The 24,175-nt window shown below is 40.8% G+C and overlaps 1 long non-coding RNA gene across 1 annotated transcript; it reads right to left on the bottom strand.

Moving 5' to 3' along the window:
- Window positions 1-121: 121 nt before the first annotated feature.
- On the bottom strand, window positions 122-16,070 carry LOC140850548 (uncharacterized). The gene is made up of 3 exons (XR_012133481.1): window positions 15,796-16,070; window positions 3,465-3,594; window positions 122-381 (listed from the first exon to the last, which is right to left on the bottom strand). It is a non-coding gene; the product is annotated as an uncharacterized lncRNA (long non-coding RNA).
- Window positions 16,071-24,175: the final 8,105 nt, after the last annotated feature.

The raw sequence follows: 24,175 nt of genomic DNA, 5'->3' as shown, positions 1-24,175 counted from the left end.
GCCACAGCCAGCTTCCTGAGAATTAGGAACTGGGATAAAGAAACATTTTAAGTAGAAATTACTTTAGAAAAGAACGTTTTTAATGGACCACGGTACCATTATCATTACTTGGCTAGGCCTTTTCCACTTTTTCAAGAAGTCTTTGACACTGTTTTTAACCAATGAAGCAGAATTCCCCGTGCAAAATCCATTTCCACTCCACATGGCTCTGGTGATCAGACATCCTGAGCAAGGCAGCTCGGCATCCTGAGAGAGAGGCCGCCTCAAGCGATAGTCCACGTTGGGCTGAGAAGCCGGTATTAAGCATGGAGGCGGTGTGATTAGCAAAAGTTGTGGAGGACTTGAAGCTCTTCTCAGATGCAGTTATAAACACAGCTGGCTCTGGAGGCATGGGAAACAACATTTCAGACTCAGACCAGCTTTAATCATCAGGGAGGCACAGTGTGCCCTCAGAGCCTTGGGGTAGTCATTGTCTTTCCTATTTGCATGCTGGTTAAAAATATGAACATGAGATCCAGGAGCCTCTTGCTCTGGAAAAGGTATTCATAGATCCCTCTAATATCCCACCTTGGCTGCCGTTGTTCATGGGCAGCCACCCCAGGAACTTTGAGCACAAGCACCTTGGAATCATGTGAACACTTGCCCTTGATGTGCATTAGGTCTGAGAGTGGGCAAAATGCAGTCAACTTAGTTGTTAGTGGCCTTTCATTAAGTTCCCCATCTAAGAAAACTGATAGTTACAGGTGGAGAACCAGGTAATACACACGAAGTATGAAAATGTGAGTTATATGGCATTAAGCACTCAATGCTTGGGGAAGGACCAAATATGTGAGAAGAACTAATCCCTAGCAAATAAAAATTATTTTTTAACCACAGACTGCTGAGAAAGCTGTGAAAATGGCAGAGACTCGGTATAAATCCTTTTCTCCTTTTATTTAAATGAAGACATCTTTATATATTATATATACTTAGGATGTCACCAATTTTGGAGGTAATCTTAGGTTAAGTATGTTCCCACATTAAACTGATAATTATCCTTCCTTCTTTTGATCCCCCTGACACTCAACACGCTGGATTTTTGCTTCATGTTTTATTTATGGCACAGAATTAATATGCAGATTCACAAAAACTTAAAAACTCATAATTATTCATAAAGGGCTTTAAGGTTATTTAGCACATTTTTATGAAACTTGGGGCTTGTGGGAACATGTACTTGAAACTTATTGGAAGTTGACTAGGGTTAAGTCCTAGTATGAAGTATAATCTGAAAATGATCAAAATCTTTGAATAAAAGTATTGTCTGTACTCATAATCTATATTTAAGTGAAGTAATGGGCATCAATGTCCTTGTAAATATATTCAAGACTGGCCTGGCAAGAGAGAAGATTTGTATATTCAATGCAAGCAGTCAAAGTAGGAAGAAAGGTTTAGTTAGGAATCTTTGATCACTAAGCAAATGTACTAAATAACAGAGCTTTTTCTTGTGTATTGGTCATCTGATTGGTGCTATGCGCTTTTACAAATATGCTCAAGTCTAGGAAGAATGAACACTAACTAGAAATGGACATGTCCCATTTCTTTTGGAGTAAGCAGAAAGAATGAGATGCTCACTGCTGATGGAAGTGGCCTCTACAGCCTTACGGACGCGTCTGAAGAGGAAAGAGCATCCGAACAGCTGTGAGGACCAAGTCTCTATCAGCATTCCCCAGCTGAAGACTTAGGCTCTTCAGTCAACTCAAAATTAAGGACATTTTGGTGGGGAAGACACCTAGTGTGGTTCAGAATCATTGATCAAGGAACGTGACTATTCTTAGGACATTCCTGCTGGAAACATCTGAAAATGTTAGACAATCACATGCAAGGAATAAGAAATCCATTGCTGCTTGGGAAATTCCTCTTTACGAGAGAGAGAGGCAGGGAGATAAAAGAGAGAAAGAGCATGACCTTTGGTGCCTAGACCTAAAATTGAACCTCTACTCTGACATTCACAGCTGGGAGATCTTGGGCAAGTCAGTTAACCATTCCAAAACTTGGTTGACTCAACTGTACAATCAATCAATCAATATAAATGAATAAATAAATAAACAAACAAACAAATAAATAAAGAGACAACATCTACATTCAAAGAGCTGTGACATAAAATGAGGTAATGGATATAAAATATCTCATACAGCACTTGGCACATAGTAGACACTGAAAAAATGTCAGCTTTTCTTATTCCATGTTGCTTTGCTGTAGGCTTTTAATTAATATTTTAACCTTAAGTGCACACATACACTCACACACAAAGATGTAAATCCACAAAATCACTGTGATCTTTGCATTAAATGCAGTGACAGCCAAATGGGATAGATGTTGATCTATTTTATCACCTAGTATATATTAAATTATTTGAAATAATGTCATATTTACCAAAGGCTTATAAAACATAAATATATATGAAAACGGAGCTATTTTCACAATTGGAGTCATTCTGCTTCAGAGAGGTAGGAGAAAGAGTAATCCTCTTTCAGCAGCTTTACCATGGCTTAAGAGCAGAATATTTCTTTCATACCCCCCTCAAGTTTATCTTCAGAGGTAATACAATTACATAGTTGACATATTTGAGGCTTTTTCTTCAAAAACATGTATTTTTTGGTGGGGGTCAGAGGGGGCAAAGGATGAAATGAGAGAATATTCCCAGTTCCACTGGGATGGGCATCTGGTACCCAGGACTCTCCCACCAAATGATATACGGCTGCAGAAGCCAATTCTTCAAATGACTTAATAAAAATACTGATAAATATTTCATTTTTCTAAATACAGACATAACCTGCAGACATGACAGTTTGAGCAATGAGCTCAACTGATTTAGCAAAAAAGAAATCTGAACAAGCTCTCCGATACCTGGATTGTTCATTGAGCAAGTAGAAACTTCATATATCTGGCTTCTGTCCTCTTTTCCCTACTTCCCCTTCTTAACTGGAAATGATATCTAATGAATTTTGAGTGATTCTGAGGATAATGCTAATATGTGCTGTATCATGGCTTTATAGAGAGGAAAATATGTGCGTTTTGTGTTTCTTTATGTGATTGACCCTTGCAGTGTTGATTTAAAAAATACATATGTGTCTGTGTGTGTGTTTATCTATTCCTATCCACCCTCCAGCCAACTGCCAGCTTACTCTCACAATGGACTGAAGTACCTCTCTAGGAAGTTCTACTGGCTTTTGAGAAGGTAAGTCCACCTTAGTTTTGTGGAATTGGCCCATTGAGCTTCAAGGAAATGACAAATCGACAAATGATGGAAATATCAACATTCCTAATTCTGAAACACAGCACCAGGCACTTAAAAGCCTGTGTTTAGATCCTAGTATTCGAGGACAAACTATCCCTTTGTCTGTTCTCTACCGTCTCTCTGTAGAACACTGCTGATGATCCCCCTTCAAAATCCCCCTTCCATGACTCCAGTCTGTGAGACTCACAATTCTTCTGGCTTCCTAGTTAATCTTTCTTGGTTTTCTCACTGGCCTCTCTTCCTCTTCAAGGCCTCTTCCCAAAGGCTCCCCTTTCCAATATGGCCGTATAGGGGGCATGTCTGAGTTTCCAGGTCTCCTAGATTTAAAACAAGAGCATCATCTTTTGAGTCACACCAGACAGTTCTGTGGACCCATTCCTTGCATCCTTCCCTTAACTCCATCCTGCTGCCTAAACACCAAGTCCTTGCAAGGCCCCCTGGGTGGGTCTGATTCCAGCTGCTGCCCACAGCTGCTTCTAGATCCCCTAATCCCACAGACCACTTCCATCCGTCTACGCCTCTCTCCCCCACCAGGAACCAATGCAGAGTAAGAGACTGGAGCTAATGTGTCTTCTTGGTTTTCAAGTTGTCTTCACATCGCCCAGCCAGCCAGACTCCCTACACTGGCTCATCTCTTTGTCAGGTGTAAAATTTTGTAGGCACTACATCTTTTTATGTTTTCTATGAAACCAAGCATGATGCTGGGTAAAGGGCAGGTTTGGACATGAAATGTCCATCTGAAGATCATAGAAAATGTTTTTGAAAGTAATTTTCAGTTTCACAACCCATGCCTGAGTCCATTTTCCTAGAGAAAAACAAAAGGGTAAAAAAGACCAAAGCCTTCTTTGATCATAACTTCTAATCCAGGTCCCCACTCCTAAGATGACCACTTTTATATTTGTATGTTGGGGTGGGGGTTGTGCTTCCTCCCAGGCCTTCCTCCACATGTTTGCATATGTGTATATCTCACAGGTTTGCAGCACAGCAGATTGGGGATAATTTCCCCTCTTTCTACTAAAGTGAAACACTTCTGAGATGATGGATTTCACAGCTTGAGTAACTTCCTGCCTGAAACTTACTAAACTCTGTTGCTCACATGTCTTCATCTCTGGGACCCTCCCTCCAGACTTGCTCTTAACACAACGTGCATCCTGATGCAAGGCCTTGTAAACTTGAGAACATGATAGAAATAGAAAGAACATGCAGAAAGTGCCAGAGGGACTTTCGTTGTTGTCTTGTTTAGAGGGGTTATTTTTCCACTTCAAATACCATCACTGCAAAGAGCTCCAAGGATGCCTCTGGGAAGGCCAGGTTGACTGCGACCTTGCCCGCCCCCAGCCCCACAAGCTTGTAAGAAGTGGCCAGATCAGCTTATACTTGCGAGAAATCACTTAAGCCCTGATGAAGTGCTCCATAACGCAGTGGTTGGAACCAGAGCTCTGGATCACACGATCGCCTGGCTCACAAGTGCCCCCCTCTCTAACCAACAGCAGAGTCTAGGAATTTAATATAGTTTCAAGTGAGTTTTAGTATGTGTGACATTTTTGAACCAAAAGCTAAGTTCAGAGGAATGTCAGTTTGGTGAGACAGTTCTCAAGACTTGCTGTTGTGTCTTAATGGGATCCTGATCTCAGAGGTAATTGAGTAGCTACCTCTGGCCTAAGGATGCTAATTTCCCTGTTTTCTTTGGAAACATAGTAGTTCATAAATTTAACTAAATAGAGAAGGCCTACCCCTACCCAGATTCAAAACAGTACCCCCCATGATTGGTTAAACTAAGCTAAATAAGTTAATAAAAATGACCCAGTGCTTTTCTTATCAAAGGTAGTCAAGTTACTTTGAGGGCCCCAGAGTTGTAACTACCCCAAGGAAAGGAGGGACAGTGATAACATCATTCCCCTGAAAGTGTTGGGTTTCTGTATATTTTCAACACAGGCAGCTGGTAAGTAAATTTGTCCTCTAAAGAAGTGACCCTTTTAATGGTTCTCCTTTACCTGAAAAAGAAAAAAAGAACTCTTTCGCATCCACTAAGCCTCAGGCTCCCCACTCCCCATCCCAACTGATAGACCCGGGAAGTAGTTCTCACCTGCTTCATCAATGGTTGGTGGGGGCTGCCTGGATTGACAGGGCTTTTCACCCACCCCAACACCCCCACCCTGAGCTCAGTGGAAATGAGGGGTGTGATTGATTAGCAATGCCTGCAGCCCTGATTGGTGATGTCTGCTCAGACAAGGGCTGGCAGGACAGCCCTTTTACATTAGCCACCTCTGTTAGTTAGCATGAGATTCACTTAGCTCATGAAATTAGACACCCTTGAGCCCATCCCTTTTTTAGACAACAGATGACAGTGATCCTGGCATTTCTGAGTTTCTTTGAAAGGGACCTCTTAAAACCCAGAGATCTAAGAACTTCTAAAACTGCAGTGATCATTAGAGAAATGACAGAACTAAGACAGAAAGAAGTTGTGTTCAAGGGAAACTGGGAAGGTCCTGTCCTGTTTCGTAAAACAATGCTGGGGCCTGCCATTTCTGTGCTACTGACTGACCTCAGTTATTCTTTGGAAAACTTCTTTAAACTCCCTTTGTGCACTATGTGAACCTATAGTTAGCATTAGTGCAAATGTGACTTCGAGAGTAGTCAATTAAAGAATCACCCAGTCTGTGTGCTAGAAAAGATGATTCTGAGTCCATAGAGACCTTTGCAATCAGATGCTCTGGGGAAGGGCCTGGGAATCTGCATTCACAACCACCTCCAGGCAGGACCAACTATATAATTTGTGGGGCTCTGTACAAAATGAAAATTTGAGCCCCTTCTTAAAAAATTATTGAGAATTTAAAGACGGTGACAGCAGAACGTTAACCCAAACAGTGGTCCTAAAAGGAAGCTAACTCTGCATCCAGGTTATTCAGATTATACTAAAGTGTTAGCATCCTGAGCACACACCTCATGCAGAAAGACAGAGGTGAACCTATTCAGTTCCTCCAAATATCCCATGTGGTGGTGGTGCGAAGGCCAGGGTGTCACGGCAAGCAAATCCCCCATCCCTCCTCTATACAGTGCAGCAGGCCTAGAATTCCCCGTCCCCCTTAGCACCCTGTAAGAGTTCCACCACCCGCAACATTCAAACAGCTTCTGAAACCTCACCCCTCCCCTAAACATTCCCAAGATGATGACAAGGAGAACTCATGGCCGTTTCCATGGGATCCTCCTGCCTCTTGACTCACACAGTGAGATATCTAACTAAATACCAAACTAACTAAAGCCTGCGATCCAGTGGACCACCAGAGAATTCTTAGGAACCTACTTATATACCAATTCCTAAGGCCCATTTGTTGGACTGTTGAGTATAAACATCACCACTGAACCCACTCATTGCCAATACTTCCAAGGAAGTTCGGAATTCAAGGCTCCTCCTCTACGAACTGGCCCTGTGATAAAGCAGTGACTAGCACGTTAGTGTCTTTCATTGCAGAAGCAGCAGGGATAGACTTCTAGGACACACAGTATTTCTTATTATCCAGCCATGTCTTGCTTTTAATCCTTTTGTTTTTTGTACTCACTTTTTTTAGCACAAAGTTCAGATTTGACCATTACCCTGCTTGTACTCCTTCAGTGCTAGAGAGTAAAGTATCTTCCTTAGCCTGTCATTTCAGATCTCAGGTAGCTTATATCTTATAGAGAGAGATAGACAGTAAACACATAAACTATTAAATAATTGCAAATTGCAACTAAAGCTGTTTTTCTAAAAACCCAGGGTGCTATGTAAATAATGGGAAAGGGCAAGCAATTGCTGTAAATGTTACGTTCAGAGGTATCCTCTTTGAGGAAGCCCAGCAGTCTATATTGTTTGGTTTGCAAGTGATAAAAACTGAACTGCAATGAGTTAAATCAAAACAAAAAAAAAAAAGGAAAGGAAGAAGGGAAGAAAAGAGGAGGGAAGGGAGAGAGAGAGTGGAGAGGAAGGAAGGAAAGAGAAAAGAAAGAAACAAAGCATGGCAGCCCTTAAAGTCCTAATCAGCGTCACTGGGAGGGACCTGACTTCTCTGTCCCTTTCTCTTTCTTGATTGTCCCTTTCTCTCTATCTGCCTCCACCCCCATCTCTTCCTATGCTATCAGTACAGCCATTGGAACTCGAAATTCACATCCTACCAACTCAGCCAACCCAGTGGAAACAGAGTACCTCTTTCTCATTGGTTCCAGAAACACTTCAGAAGCTGATTCTCATTGGCCAGTTGTAAGTCACATGCCAATCCTTGAACCAATCACTGTGGCCAGAGCTAGGTTATATGCCTTGAAACTTCCAAAAGGACTTGGTCTTTTCCTCCAAAATCTCGGTGACTAAGGGTGGGGCAGGCTGATTCCTCCAAAGGAAAATTTTGATTTTGCTACCAGAAGAATTGGGGAGAAATGCCCAGAATGCATAATCAACAGAGGTCCTCTGAGGGAGATGACAATCTGAAATCTGAGGAGAAAAAGCTAGCTATGTGAAGAGTTGAGTGGGAAGGAACATTCCAGACAGAGGAAGCTGCAGGAAAAGCTGACAAACTCTTAGGTGGTCATGAGTCTGAAGGGTAGTTGGCCAGGGCATCAGCGTCTCACCGAGATGAGCTTGGGGAGGTCAGCAGGGATTAGATCATTAGAATATTCTAGGCCAAAGGCACAGAACCCATTATGGCTCTCCCTTTTCATAATATGTGACAAATTTCTTTGCAGATTTTTTAACAGTCTCCTCTTAATTAAGTTTATTAAATTTTTGAGATTTCAGCTACACTTTTCCAAAAGGGATGGACTCTCTTTACCTTAAAAGCAGCAGAATACCACATCCTCACATTTGACTTGGAGATGCTTGATGCTCTTAACCCTATTGCTTAAGAGGCTTTTGTTTTTAAGGTGCAAGGACTACATCAGGTTGCTACTGTTTAAACCAATTTAGACCTCCAATCTTTTAAATTTACACAAAAATACTAAATGCAATATGATGTTGCTAAGATTTCTCAGATTCAGCCACAACCAGGGGCATTTTATTTCCTGAGGACATGGAAGTTTGCATGTATTCACCGTATTTAGAAATTTATTTAAAAACTTTCTAAGTCAGATTGAGCCAATCTGGATTTTGAACATTTGCTAAGATTTTAGCATTTCATCTGTTTATTTCTTAATATCTAGCCAGATTAGACTAAAGTCTTTTCATCTCAAATGGCATGGCTACGCATTAAAATGAATGGAAGGAAACTGACTTGACAATGTGTGTGTGGTTTTTTTTCTTTTTTGTCACCAATCAGATCACACTTTTCTTATTAATAGAAAAATGCTTATATTGAAAACAATGAAGAGAACAAGAAAGAACAAAGTTGTATGTGACTGACAGCTGGTTTCCCTGGGAGCTGGCTGTTGTGACTTAGGACTCGTTACATAAATATGCCAAGCATGAGAGGCCGGAGCTAGCAGACCCGAGAAGCTGGCACGGCTTCACTGGTATTGTATTATTCCTTTCACCCCATCATGTTCCCACTTGGTGCTTTTGCCAGTTTCCCTTAAAAAGGGCAGAAGCCCCACAATAGTCTATTACGAGTTTTTTCCTCACCAGAGATTTATTTTGATTTTTTTGTTGTTATACTTAACGTAACAGATGTTCTGGCATTTTTTCACATAATTCCACTCTGAGTCTTCTGTTATCCTTAAAACCCTACAAAATTTTAGATGGTCCCTCTGAAATAATTTCCTGCTCCTTTGGAATTTTATCTTCAAGCAAGCCTTTTTCTCACTATTTGTAATGGTATATTAAAACAAAAGCTTTTAATAGGAACTGTTTGCTCATATGTTTTATGACTTTGTAATTAATTGCTGTTGAAAGATAATTACCCCAATGCTGGAGTCAGAGAGTCTACACATCTACTACAAGAGAATAAAAACATTCCTTTTGATTTTTCCACTTCTGCCCCCAATTTATAAGCAGGACTCTGTGGTGATAGTAGACCCACTTAGGAATATTCTAGAAATAAGTTGCAGGCCTGTTTTTAATTGAATGCCACAGTCAAATGCCTCAAGTACACCCCTGTATTCTTCTGGGCAAGTAGAGTTGAGAAGGTCTTATTTAAGGACCTTTTCATTATCAGACTTAAGAGAATCTGACCTGGCGAGTTTTCTAGGTTGCTGCACTTTCAAGACTCAGGTTTATCCCAAGTCAGCACAGCGGTTGGCCGTCAGGGCTCACATCCCCAAAGCAGCATAGACAGGCCACTGCCATCCTCCTGGAGGGATAACGGTACCTTCACCTGACTTTCTGTCCTCATGGGCAAGGTGAGAGCCCTTGTGTTTGCCTCCTGTCACCAAGGAGAACAGTACAGGGTAAAGTATCCTCTCATGTGCTAAAAGCTGGTACAAAGGATGGTTAAACAAACAAAGCATTAGGTTGCCTGTCAAACTGACCTCACCACCTGTCCTAATTGTGTGGAGAACCGACTGACAAAATTGATGATCCTTAAGGATTAATTTCCTCCTCATCAGGTCATTACTCAGCACAAAAGATCTAAACTCGCTGTTGAGCTTGTTAATGAACTGGCATCAACCTGCCTACTTGGCGTGTTTGCCACCTTGGCCTTGGGGGTGTCTCTCGGCCACACTGCTCTGCTGGTGGGCACACCCACTGGGCCCAGAATATTCTCCTTCTGCCTTCTCTGCTCCTTCATCTACAGCTCCTCCTGGCTGCTCTGGACCTTCGACATTGTTTGCTAACACCCTTCTTAGAGGGTCTTGATGTCAGTTAAGATCCTTTTGTTGCAAATGACAGAAAACACAAACTAAAATTACTTAAGCCAAAATAAGAAAAGAAGAAAGAAAGAAAGAAAGAAAAGAAAGAAAAGAAAGAAAGAAAAGAAAGAAAAAAAAAGAAAGAAAAGAAAGAAAAAAAGAAAGAAACAAAAGAAAAGGAAAGAAAAGAAAAGAAAAGAAAAGAAAAGAAAAGAAAAGAAAAGAAAAGAAAAGAAAAGAAAAGAAAAGAAAAGAAAAGAGAAAAGAAAAGAAAAGAAAAGAGAAAAGAAAAGAAAAGAAAAGAACTTGTTGCTTCTTGCAGCTGAACAGTCCAGGGAGGTGGTTGATTTCAGGCAAGACTTGATCCAGGCTTCAAACGCTGAGCCTGAGATCCAGTTTTCTTCTTTCCATTTCTCATTTCCATATCTTCAGGGCTGATTTCATTCATTCTGTGGCCCCGCCTGGGTATCACGTAATTACCAGCAGCTTCCTGGGGCTCTGTCTAGTTTCCAATGCAGTAGGAGATAGAAGATCTTGGAACTACACTCCCAGTCAAAACCTCTTTGCTCCAAGATAGGACAATACGATGAGCTCATTGGCTTGATCTAAAACACATAATCCAACTTTGGGCAGGGGGTGGAGTCAAATCTACCAGAGTCGCATGGACTGAAGGGTAGCAGAAGACGGACTTCACAGAAGGAGAAGAAAGGATGGATACTGTTAAAAGAGATGCAAACGTGCCCTAGGGCTCACCTCCCTACCCAGCTATAAGCAAACTTGAGGACAGAAATCTCAGCTACTTCCATGCTTTCCCCAGAAGTAGGAGCCATGCCCTACATTTAATAGGTGCTTTCTAAGAGCATCAGTTGATTGATAGGCACCCACATAAACTCTTGAATATCACCAAAACCAGAAATAATAAACATTTTTTAAATTGTGGCTAATCAAAATTTTGCCTTGTTACTGTTTTCCTTGGCAAATGTCACGCAGTTCACAGTGGTTGTGACTGAACACAGGCTCTGTTTAGTTGCCATGTTTTAACAGGTGTGTAAAGCTGCCAAAGCAGATGGCCTGGCAGGATGCTGGTGGTTCTCTGAGTGGAATTTCCCTTTACTACATGAAGTTTCCTATGTCCTTGTGAATGGACTTTCTTTGGTTTCATATTGATTTTTGACTGCCTGGGATGCTCACCTTATTCATCATCTATTAACCGAAGGATGTATTTCTCTTCCTACAGTGAAAGTTGGTTAGAAGGGGGAAAAAAAGTACTGTAACCAGGATGCCAGATGATAGAGCAATACCATGTATTTACTTATTTAATAAGGTATATCTGGACTATGAACTGAGCTAGTCACTAGTAAAGTCGAGGTGAGCAGAAAGAGAAAGGTCTACCCCATAGACCTTGCAGGTGAATCGCAGGAACACACATTAATCCAGCTACCTTTGAACAGAACGTGCTAGACTCTCTTTGCTCCACTCTTATTATGTCTGCAGTGATATACTCGTGTTCAGTTTGGTTAACTGCCATTTCCTCTTCCGTTAGGCTGGAGGCTCCACAGTCCCCACTTGCTGTAGCCTTGGATCCCTACTTTGAGCAAAGTGCTTATGAAATATCTGAAGTATTTGTTGATTGAAAGAAAACTAAATGAGTGTCTTATTCTAGGCAAACCAGGAACCTATCTTATTTACCCTCAACAGTGCATCTGAGTTGAAATGTGGCAGAATAGTTTTAATTATTTATATAAATAGAGACTGTAAGAGTTTACTTAACTTTCTCTAAATGCTGATTCTTATACTCAAGATAGTTAATCCTAACTATTTATAATTTCAGAGTCCGTAGGAAAGGACCTTTCATTCTCTACCTCTAGGGCTTTTGATCTGTTTTCAAGGGAGGCAGGAAGAACAGATTTTATCCATTCATTGAACCAATATTGATACTAAATGACAGCCATTAGGGTAGAGATACAGAGTGAACAAGCCCGAGGCCCTCACTCATGAAGCTTACAGTTACGCTTCTGGGGCACTCTGGGAATGCTGAATGGGCATGCATGGGGCAGAGTATATTAGTTTCTTAGGACTGCTGTAACAAATTACCAAAAACTTGGCGAATTTCTTCTCTTGTAGTCCTAGAGATGGGTGTCAGCAGGGTTATTCCCTCTAACCTCCGAGGGAGAATCTGTTCCATGCCTCTCTCCTAATCACTGGTGGCTGCCAGCAACCCCTGCTACCCTCCTCCCTGTAGACACATCATTCCATTCTTTGCCTCTGTCTTCACAAGGCCTTCCCTTTCCAGTCTCTGTATCTCTGATTTCATTCTCCTTTCTCCCAATGGCACCAGTCATTGGACTTAGGGCCCACCCAAATCCAGGATGATCTCATCTCTGAGATCCTTCACTTAATTACATCCGCAAAGACCTTATTTCCAAATAAGGCCACATTCAAAGGGACCTGGAGTTAGGACTTGGACATATCTTTTGGGGGGAACATTATTCAACCCACTCTAAGGAATTTTGCTGAATTTCATCAGCAGCCGTCCTGATGTTGAGCCCTTTGCCCAGTGACCCTCTACCTGTTCTCTCACATTATGCCTTTCCTAACCTCCCTCCCACGGCCTGCTTCTCGCACCTTCTCCACCTCCCATGTCCAGCCATGCTGGCTCTGGGTACTGGTCTAGCCAGGTTCAGACAGAAAGAAGGGTCCCCCAATGACTTGAAGCCAGCAATCACTGAATGAATGCCTCTTAAAACTTTGTGGAATGGAAGAGTGAAATAACATTTTCTTCAGCAGAAATCACCATGAGAGCCTAACAAATTTTAAATGTCTGTGGCTTCAAAGGAGAGAAATAACTTAAGACATTTCATCAAAGAATGACTAGCTTCTGATGGATTATTTGATATTGTGCTACATTTATAAATTAAAAGAGAGCAGACAAAATCCAGAGAATTTTCTGCAGTTGACAAGTAGGAAGAAGGCTGACCAAGACCTAACACTGAGGTGACAGATAAATTAGGCACCCACATCAGCAATGGACCTCTCACCTAATTTAGAGAAGTGATATTCACAAACATTGTCAATATTTCTGAGTTTACAATCACACCTTTGACTGTTGACTTAAAGCATCTAGTTTGGTTCAGGCTACTGGTGATGTTTACACTTTGGAATCTATTATGCATAGAAAAATTAGGGATTATCTTTGACCTGGGTACCACATATTCTTATGCAAAACTAAGTAGGGTTATTTATTCATTTAATCAATTCCATATGTTTGCTATCATCATCACCATGTAGAGCAGATCTGATTTCTGCTGAGGTCAAACTAACATTGTCCTGTGCCTGGGGATGGTAGGTCTGACTGCAAACAAAGATAGCCTGGTTGGCATTCAGACAGCGTTAAGCCTTCCTGACTTTTGCCACGCAATGGCACTGTTTTTTTCCTGAGAGGTCATATGCCACTCAAAGACAGAATCATGAGAAGAGTTTTCTTCATTTTGAATTAAAAATCAGTGCCTCATATGTGGGAAAGATTTGAATTTGAATTTGCTTTTTAACTCAATCTGGAGTATGTGGAGGTAGGGAACATGGGCATTGGTGGAGAAAAGCCAATGAGTATTGCAACAGGTAAAATGATAATCAGAGAGACTATATTTAATTCTATAAAATCACACCAAGTTCAGTGCTGACCGTGTTTCAGGCACTGAACTAGGCTGTAGTCATGCAAAGATGAATTGTTTACCTATTTAGCCCTAAGGGAGTCCTGAGACAAGCAGGCAGGCAGGCAGACATACACACATACACACACACACACACAGAATGCATACATGGTCTATGGTACATATAAGGACTAAGGGGGTTTGAATAAAGAGCCCTCGATTCTGTAGGGTTGATGAGAGAATGGAATTGAGGAGGAAAAACAGGGAAAAGTTCAGAGAAGTATTCTGTCTCTACTTCACAGGTTTAATAAAAGTTGATTATGTGGGCAAGGCAATCAGGAATATTCCAAGCAGCTGGAACTGCTTGAGCAAGGCAAAAGGTGTGAAAGTTCCTGGTGTTCTCAGGCATCACTGAGTTTTTCATGTGGCTGGAGTGTGGGGCACATGGGGTGAGGACTGGGGGTGAAGGACCAGGGTGGTGATTTGATAAGAAACCAGACAGGAGAAATGAAGATGAGTTGTGAAGGGCCCTTTATGAAAAGCTATGGATTTAAGGCTCTTTCCTGCAGATAGTGGAGAATCAGGAAAGACTTTAGAACAGAAATGTAATGAGATCCAAATAGTGCTTTAGAAACATGACCTGGAAGAGGGGAGGAAGGGTGGGATACGGAGAGTTTGGGAGTAGATGGGCCCTCTCACAGGCTGTTGCAATCATCCAGGCATTTGGGAAGTAAGCGGGAAGATAGAGATGGGGACAGATATGGGAACAGGATGAGTGTGACTGCGGAACAAGATTAGGTTTGCATGCCAGAGGGGACTCAGGACCTCCCTCCAGCAAGCAGGACCACACAGCTCTGGAACTCAGTGGGGCCAGGCTCTGCCAGCTCTATCAGTGTCTCCTTGACCTTCATTCAACATATTCAACAAATACGTGTCCAGCTATAGTATGTGCCAGGCATTCTGCAAGGTACTGGGGATTCCCAGATGGAAAATGAGTGAATCCCATGAAGCCCTATAGAAATCCAGAAAAACTAAAGAAGAAAAATGGTCTCTCTCCCTAGTGAGTGAAGAAAAACAAATTAATATTGAAATGCCATTTTCTAAATATTAAGGTAGGTTTTAAAAATTTTCCAAATGACATTTCCCAAATGCCGGCCAGGCTGTACTGCACCACGTGCTCTTTCATTACCAGCTGCCTCATCCACTGGTGCAGGCTCTGTTCAACATCTGCCCACCTTCCTACCTGCCTGTTACTTTGGGTACATTCTTGCTGTGTTTGGAAAATTCTCAGCTCATGAGAACTGCTTCCTCCAGCAGATACCAGACACATCAGCCCCCGTCTCACACCAGCTCTGCTGCAAAAAGTCAAGCCTGGTCCTGGTTTCCTCTAGCTCCCAAAACTGAGCAACTGAAGCAGGGTGCCTTGCACACCCTGCACTGTGGCAGTGGTGCCAGGTAAAGTCCTGGGGCAAAGCTGGCTTAGAGGGGCAGCAGCAGGCGTAGTAGCGATTGTGCTCCCGCAAGCCAGTTCCTGACCCCTGAGAAGCTGTGTGCTCAGAGGGGTTACGGCAGCTCCATCTCATAAAGCTAAACAAATTAGGACACGCGAAACGTCCAGTGTTTGGGGATAGCTCAGAAAACTATGGCCCAGTAATATAATGGAGTCTCATAAAGCCATTTAATTTTGAAAACTGTGCACAAGTGTGGAAAAGGGGCCTCAGTGATGGGTTCAGTGTGTTAAATGTATTAAAACAACACACATACTACCTTGTCACCCACAAAATGTGTAAAAGGTTTTTTCAAAACAAGAAATTAGCTCCCATGAGATGGTAGAGCTGTGGAGGCTGTATTTTTAATTTTACAAACAGTGTTTATAGACCACGCCTCCCTCAGCCTCCGCGGCCCTGGCACTGAGTTGTTGCCAGGGCCCGGCTCCTGGCACCCCCGCCACCACTGCCTGGCCGAGCCCCTTCCACCTGCTCGCCCGTTTGCCGCAGAGGCCCAGGCTCCCAGGCTCTCCCCACTGCCCAGACCCTCGCCCTGGCGGTGCTGTACCTGCCCTGGACAACGTCACCCCTGTTCTGCCCCCTGCGCCCTACTGCGCCCCCGGGAACTCACAGCCCCGCGTCCTCAGCATCCGTCCGCACCCTCCGCAGCTCCCCAGGCATCCTCGGCTTTCTTGGTCGGCCTGGGTCCTGCTCGCTCCCAGGACCCAAACCTCCTCCTGCCTCTAGAATAGCGGCTGGTTTCTCCTCCACAGGCTTCAGACCAGGGCCCCCAAGACGGGTCGTTCGGAAGATGAGGTGTGAGGGTCGGGAGAATTCCTCTCTGACGGCGAAGAGGGGGGAGGCTGCATGGGAGGTCGGAGGGGACGGATTGCAGTGAGCGGTGCGGGTCTCCTCCCCACGCAAACGCTTGTCTTGACACGCACAGACGCACACGTACACACGCACACACGCACACACGCACACGCACACACGCACACGTACACACGCACAGAATTTTGCATCATTTCAGGAACTGCACAGAAGCCCTGACATTCGGCAGCCTTTGAGAACTGAGATTAAGAATCACTGTCCTAAAGGAGAAAAGCACAGCTGAAACAGAGTTTTCATGAAACAAAACTTGGAGAAGCAGCAGCTTCATAGAAGAAAAAAAAAAACAAGCATAAACTGATGTTAGAGGTATCATATAATGCAATTCAAATCGGTAAAAATGAAGGTGTTTAATACCTTTATGGAAGGTAAAGCCTCTGACCGGATTTAAAAAACGAAATCCAACGCTCTTCTTTTTTGACACATATACCATCATTTCTTACCCCCGACCCGCCAAAAGAAAACTAGTGTGCTTAAAACAAAACTAGGAGCAAAAATAAAGTGAGCACATATAAAATGAAATAAAGGATATAAATTTAATTCTCAAAGTACAATTTAAACTAAAAAAATTAAATGTTCCAAAAGAGGTCATTCTATGTTGGCAAAAGTCACAATCCTCAATGATTATCTTCTGAATTCTGTTTTTTTCCCTCCAAATAAGCTTCCTTTAGTAAATGAGCAAGAAAAATAATTTTTAAAGCCTTCATATTTTGCAAAATGCTTCAGGATTTATTTAAAGCTATAATACACAGTAAAATTATATCAGTTGTGTACCTTTAAATGTTAAAAATGAAGATAGAGAACTTATTAAAAATACAGTAAGAAATTGATGGGTTAATCTTCGTTTGGGGTATTTTAACATACCACTCTTGGTTCTATCTGATTAAGTACATTACAAAAAACAATAAACAGTATGAATAGTAACTAAAGTTGAATATACAACTATAAATCTAGTACCTTAAACATAGAATTCAGCATAATAAAATTTAATGAAAAGTATGCTTTTATGCATAGAAAAAGTGCTGGAAAATCTATGGCAAAAGGTTAACAGTCATCTCTGAGTAATGTGATCACTGGACATATTTTCTTTTTATTATTTTCCTTATTTGTCAGGTCTTTTTACAATTTTTAGGTCACTTCTACCATCAGGAATAAAAACTAAATAACAAAGCAGTTATAGAGGACATCTTTAATATCCCTCTTCTCAGTCCAGAGACCTCAGTATAAACATTTTTTTTTCTGTCAGCACCAGGAATCATGTGAAAGTCGTATGGGAATTTTTGCCAACGCACCTGCACTGGAGGGCTTAAGTTGTTTTCCAGTTTATTTTTCTCTTTGTGGCATCTCCAATTGTATTTGGAAAATTCTTCACTTTTGCATGATGCTGAAATTATTCAGAGGCCAATTTCATGGGACTGCTCTTTCTTTCTATATCCCAGGCGGAATTTTTCAAAACTGTAAATAGCTATCCAAAAGTGGAACACTGCGTTTGAATCATCAGGCAGTTTGTAAGTGGATGCTGGGCTCCCAGTCTGGGGAAAATTCTCGTGGGTGAAGGAGTTCTTCAGGATATCATATGGCATAACCAATAGTGTAAGAAAATTCCAGAGACTGAGGAAATGGTAAGTAGGGGAAAGAACTGAGAATTCTCCTCCTTATACTTGGTTCCTTTGTGGCCAGTCTTTATCAGAAGAAAAGAACAGGTGCAGGGGGAGTGTCCCCTCCAAATATGCTGGTTGTATTCAACATCTTTTCAACCAGCACCAGTGAAAGGAACTGGATGCAGGGTGAATTCAAAAGCAGAAAGAAAATAACATGATAGAATATTTCTCAAAAGATTTAAGAACAAAGATCCTCCCTCTCAATTCTCCCAAGCAGGAACTGTAAATTGCAGGTGAACCTTCAGAAAGTAATAACTTCTTAATTCAAGTGAATTTTCATCAAATTTCTAAATTTTTACCAATCTAAGGTAACCACAAAGATTTAGGTATATTACTTATCTAACTACAACTGATTTCTGCCAAAAGGTATAAGAAATGTTTCATATTTCTTCATAATAAAGAGTCTTAATGCCTCTATTGCATTGCAGTTGCAAAGGTAACTCCATATTTAGGTAGGTTCTGGAAGCTGTGGGAGAACCTGATCAATGAAACTGTCATGTGTACTTTATATGGTAGCAACAGTACTATATGTATGGTTACCTAAGTAGAGTGTGTTTCTTTTTTTGTTTTTTAATTTTTTAATAAGGTATGATTGATATACACTTTTATGAAGGTTTCACATGAAAAAAAAATATGGTTACTACATTTACCCATATTATCAAGTCCCTACCCATACTCCACTGCAGTCACTGTCCATCAGTGCAGCAAGTTGCCAGAGATCCACTATGTCCCTTCTCTGTGATTGAATGTGTTTCTTAATCAGCCTTTTCAATACTCATGAAACATCTGACTCAGTATCATCAGTTGTAACTAATTCAGGTGAACAGTAAATTAGGTGTTTCCTAAGCGTCTCAAACACAAGGACACTTTCTTGTTTTGACTTCAAAACCCTTCTTTGGTATAATGTTAATTTTAATACAAGTTCTTTGAAAAGAAATACATCAAGAGTAAAAGCTACCAAGAGTTCAGTAACAACTTAAAATTCAGTGCAAATGCATCTATAGCTATTTCACATAGACCTCTATTTGTCTGATATATGTGTGAATTCATAGACCTCTTGCAGTGTTGCTGTGGCCCTGAAGAAGTCTACAGCCTCAGGGAATTTCTGGACAAATCCTTGTGGTAATTAGTGCTATTTCCCCAAAATTTGTGATTCTCTTCTTCCTAGGTACAAGGTAGGATTGCACTTCCCTGACCCTTTGAGTCATGTAGAGCCAGATGACTTGCATTGGCCAATCAAATGTGAGTGGAAGTGACATGTGCAATTTCCTGGCAGCAGCTTTTAAGAATTGGTAGATGGTCACCTTTCCCTTTTTCAGGTGACACTTACTGGCAAAGCTCTGGACAGTAGAGCTTCTGTCAACCAGTCTCTGACTGAGAATGATGTGGAAGGAAAGCCCCCCAATCACTCTGGCCAATTTAAGATAATTATGGAGCATGAGTTAGAAATAAACCTGTTTTTTAAAGCTGTTTGTTACTGCACCATAACCTGGCTGGTCCTGACTTGCTCAGTCCTGTAGAAGAGTTAGTTATTTGTTCTTTATGCATAGATCCCCTAATCCAGTGTCTCAACCGCTTATTCCAAAGTAGTATGTATTATCCAGTTAGTCTAAGATCTTCCTCGTAATCTTCTAAGATTCCCAAATGTATTTTCAGACACTAAACTACCATCTCCTATGGTTCAGGATTTTATTTCTCTTTAGAAATATTCTACCTTAGTCAAAAACATTTTCAGCTGCCAACTTAAGTACATTTCTTTAGTGGACAGAAAGGATGTGGGGAAGAGGTAATGTACAGCAATAATAAAACATGCTAGACAGAATATGGAGGCAAAAGGGGAGAAAATACTCAAACAACTCAGATGGGATTCAGGTAAATTTGAGAGAGTGGGTTGATCTGGAATCGAGATTTTTATCAAGAAGGGTCTGAGCAACAACAGTCCTTCAAGCTGAATCAACAGTCCCTGGGTCTCTCATCAGAAAGTCTCTAGGCTGCCTCCTTTCTTCCTTCACCCCATCTTCCATTTGGTTAAAACCTCCAGATCCATTCTGGCAGGTCTGGCATTGTCTCTGCATTTGCTTAATTATGATATTAGCATTTCTAAAGCCCACATTTACTTAAGACACTTTTCCAGCAGAGAATAGATTTTAATGCTCTTCACAATAGACTGAGGAGGGGCATGTTTCTTCCCACAAAGAAGCCCAATAGCTATTAAACCAGCACTGCACCATAGAATCTCCTGAGCAACTTTGAAAAATACCAGTGTCAGTGTATTACCCAAAATAAATTAGACCAGGCTTTCTGGGGGTAGGAGTTTCTGAAAAAAAAAATTAGTGAAATTAATGTTTTATATAGTTATCTGTAGTCCTGGAAAATAACCAACAATAGTTCTGTTCCTATAAATTTTATATATTTATAACTAAAGTTGAAGAAAGAATTCTGTCCCAGGTTCTTCAAGTAATCCCAGTTCATCACCAAATTCCTGGACCAAATCTCTCACCTTTATATTACTTTGGTGGTCCTTTATATTAGGTATCTATTCCTACACAATACATTATCACAAACTTAGTGTCTTAAAACAACCTATATTTATTATCTTATAGTTTCTATGTATCAGACACCTGGGTTCTGTGTTCAGGATCCCAGAAGAATGCAATCAAATTGTCAATTGAGTGGTTTTCCTTTGTGGAGCTCAGAGCCTTCCTCAAGCCCAGGTGCTGATGGCAGAATTCAGTTCCTTGCTGCTATCTCTTGATAGCTCTCACGCAGGGACTGCACTCAGCTCCTAGAGACCAAAGCAATGCTTTGCCATGTGGGCCCTGATGGGCCCTCGCACCCCATGGCAGCTGACTAGTTCCTCAGGGCCAGGAGAATCTCAGTTTTCACCTGATTAAGTCCAGATCACCCAAAAATAATCTTGCTTTTCATTAACTTGCGATCAGCTGCTTTGGAATTGTGATTACATCTGGTATTCCTTCATCTTTGTCCTATTTTATGGATTAGAAACAAATCATGGGTCCCGTACTCAATGGAAAGGGATTATACAGGGGCTGGCTCACTGGGGGTCATTTTAGTGTATGTGTGCCACATCATTTTTTGAAATTACTATAATGTTTGGGTATTTTCTTAATGTTGTGATGGTTTAAACTAGACACTATCATAATTATCAGCACCATCACTATTGTCATCGACATCTTCGTCCAAATTATTTTCTGAATGACGGAGACAACACTGTAAAGATAGATGAGCCCCTCTTTCCTGCCCTGGATCTCCTTACCTCGGCCCATTGTGTTGGGTTTATGGTCAACAGCTGTGCAGTTCTGGCTCATTTTCAGCCTGTTCCCAATTATGACACCATCCCTTCCCCCTCCCAGTCTTCTTCAAGCTCATATTTAAGATTCATGTGCAAGAATCAAAGTTGTTTCCTCCAGCTAAGAAGAACCTGCTTGCCTGACCAGATCCTAAGGGACTCCCACATCCAATCGATGTTAAAAATCAGTATAAGTTAAATAACACAATCCTGAAGCGATATTATCTCCTAAAATAACAAGAGGGTGCTGGTGACTACTAGGCAAAGAAAAGATTAGTGTATTGCTGTGAGAAAGCCATGGATGAAGATTAGGAAAGATCTCAATGGACAGGTTTGAGACACTAAAGAGTAAAAGGGATATTATTAGTGGTTTCTTTTCTGTCCAAGTTTTCCAACTGTTTTCGCACAGAATACAAAGCAAAGGAGGGGAATACAGGATGCTGATTATTTGACATTTTAGTGGCCATCATGAAATAGATTACAGCCACTTCTATGTCCAGCAAGTGAGCAGGCAGGCTGAAAATAAAGATAGAGCAGTGTGACAGACATACCAGACAGTATGCTAAAGAAATTAGCACCTGCAGGAATTTTTTATAAGTTTATACTTTTCTGAGATTCAACATTAATATGTTTTTCTCATTTAGGTTCACCAAGCAATGTTTATTATTAATTCAAATTCTCAATATTGAAGAGCAGATATTTCCCATATGGTTGACATGCTGCTCTGTAGGTTCATAAATTTGGAGGAGTTTTGATTAACACTGACAGAAAACCCTTTGAAAACATATGGCTGTATATACATCATGTCATTTCTAATAAGATGACACTTCCTTCTTCACTTTTCCCTAATAAGATGAGTTCAGTTGTATTTAAGAAACATAATCGTATTTTGTTGACTTTCCTTTATGGGAGAGAAAACTGGAGTAAAAATAAACTATTTTTTTGTTGCAGCAGACGCTGAAAACATAGCAGATAGTTTGTGGGAATTAAAAAAAAAAGAGTGCTATCTCTAAGTACTTTTTATAGACCCAATTAACATGTTGCAAACTTGGAGTGTTTTTCGACACTGCACATTTCCTTGCTGGCGACTCTAGTCCTGCATCCCAGCTCACTGACTGGGAGGACCGTCTTTTCTCACCAGGTCTTAGAACTGCTCTCCGCAGTCCTTGCTGATCACAGCTTTCAAACCATCTTGGCTCCAAGCACATTCTTATCCTTGGTAGCTTACATCTTCAGATGAACAATTATCTTTGTTTCTTGGACTGACTTGTTTCCATTTCTTCTGAAACCCACTGCAATAAATTCACTTTGAGAATTCTGACATGAGCTATTTGAAGTATATTCGAAATACAACAAATATGGAAAGCAAATTGGCAACTTGAACCAAGAATTAAACAAACAAACAAAAAAGAAAGTCTATGCCTTTTGACCAAGTAATTCCCACTTGAGAAATTCACCGTAAGGAAGTAATTTAATATGTGAGCAAAAATGTATTATCAAGGATGTTCATAATAGTATTATTTATTATAACAGAAAAGTTCAGGAAAAATGTAAATGGCCAAGAAAATAGAAGATGACTAAATAAACGTTGAAGAGTCATTACAAATCACTTATAGGCTGTAGGATAATAATAAAAATTAAGACTGAATTGCTAGAGATTATCTAACCCCAGTACCCAGTCAAATGTGTACAATTAGTTTTTATAAAAGACTAAAAACTTATTAACAGCCACTAAATAAGGAATGGGGCATAAATTCATGTTATAAATTACTAAAGGTGGCAGCAAGAAAGGGCAGAAAGGGACCCACGGTGCCTCCATTCAGCACCGAGGAAAGGGAGTGAGTGACATGCTGGGATGGCTTGTTAATAACTTTCAGTTTGAAAAAAAGACTCAGGGAGTAAATAGGTGTTCTGGGAAAGACCCTAGGAAAACTCATTTCCACCTGAATGCTCTATATGCCATCCGGATGTCAGCAGAGGAGGGGAGGGAGTGTGCCAAGGCCTACCATTCCCACCTGTCAACTTGGGAAACCAGCTAGAATGTAGCATCCTGAGCATACTCAGCAGGACCTCACAAGAAAGAACAGAGTCGACAAGAGATTCCTGCATCTCCTCATTCCCTTCCACATTGTTAGGCTGAGGGGAAAAAGACAGGTAGGAGAAGAGCACAAGGGGCCCCAGAACAGCAGGAGAGGTTCTAAAGGGGAAATCAGCCACACCATACGGTGACAGAGAGAAAGTCTGGACAATCATGCGAATGTCCTTTGGAAAAGAGAAGATACAATTTCTCAGCTGTAAGATAAAAAAGATCTTAAGATCTAATGCAAAATATGGTGACTACAGTTGGTAACACTATTATGTAATTGACATTTGCTAAGAGAGTAGACTTTAAATTTCCTCATGAAAAAAAATAGTAAGATGATGGACATGTTAACTAACTAGATGATGGGAATCGTTTACACCAAACATTTTTTTAAAAAGGGAAGAAGGAAAGGAAGGAAAAAGAGAATGAAACAACAGAACATAGATGAGAAATCCAGTCTGGAAGAAAACAACCTAAAGAACAGAAGGAATAATTCCAAGTGGTTAAGGGTGTCATGATATAGAAGAACTTAATAGAAAGTCAATAAAACAAAGCAGCAAAATGAGAATAATAAAATAACAGAATGACAATAAAAAGATCAGAGTAATAATTATAACTTGGAGAACTAAACCAACATTACAATAAATTTGAATTAAGAAGGAAAAGAATAAATAAAAATTCAATTGCCAGAATGGAGAAAGTCTTGATATCATTATACTGAATGCAAGAGAAATAACACAGAGAGAGAGTACAGCAATTAGAAAGAAGATGGAAGATAAAAGTATCCAACATGAGGATAATTGGTGCCCCTGAAGTGATACTCCGAAAGAATAAAAGAAGTTCTTTTGAGATATAGTAATGAAAAACAAAAATCTTTGAAAGAAACAACCAGATCTGCATATTGAAAAGGTACACTTTTCAAAAAAGTGTTCCAAAAAAAAAGCTGATAGAGGTGTCCAGATGGAGGTGTATTTTGGTTAAAATAGCAAACTCAGGAATAAAGAATTCTTCAAGCTTCCAAGGAATAAGCTCAAGCCACCAGCAAAGATGAACTATGAGGCTGGTCTTG

The sequence above is a fragment of the Manis javanica genome, chromosome 7, assembly GCF_040802235.1.
Source record: "Manis javanica isolate MJ-LG chromosome 7, MJ_LKY, whole genome shotgun sequence".
In the NCBI taxonomy this organism is placed as follows: Eukaryota; Metazoa; Chordata; class Mammalia; order Pholidota; family Manidae; genus Manis; species Manis javanica.
The sequence above is the reverse complement of the archived record's forward strand: the minus strand, read 5'-3'. Positions and strand labels throughout refer to the sequence as shown.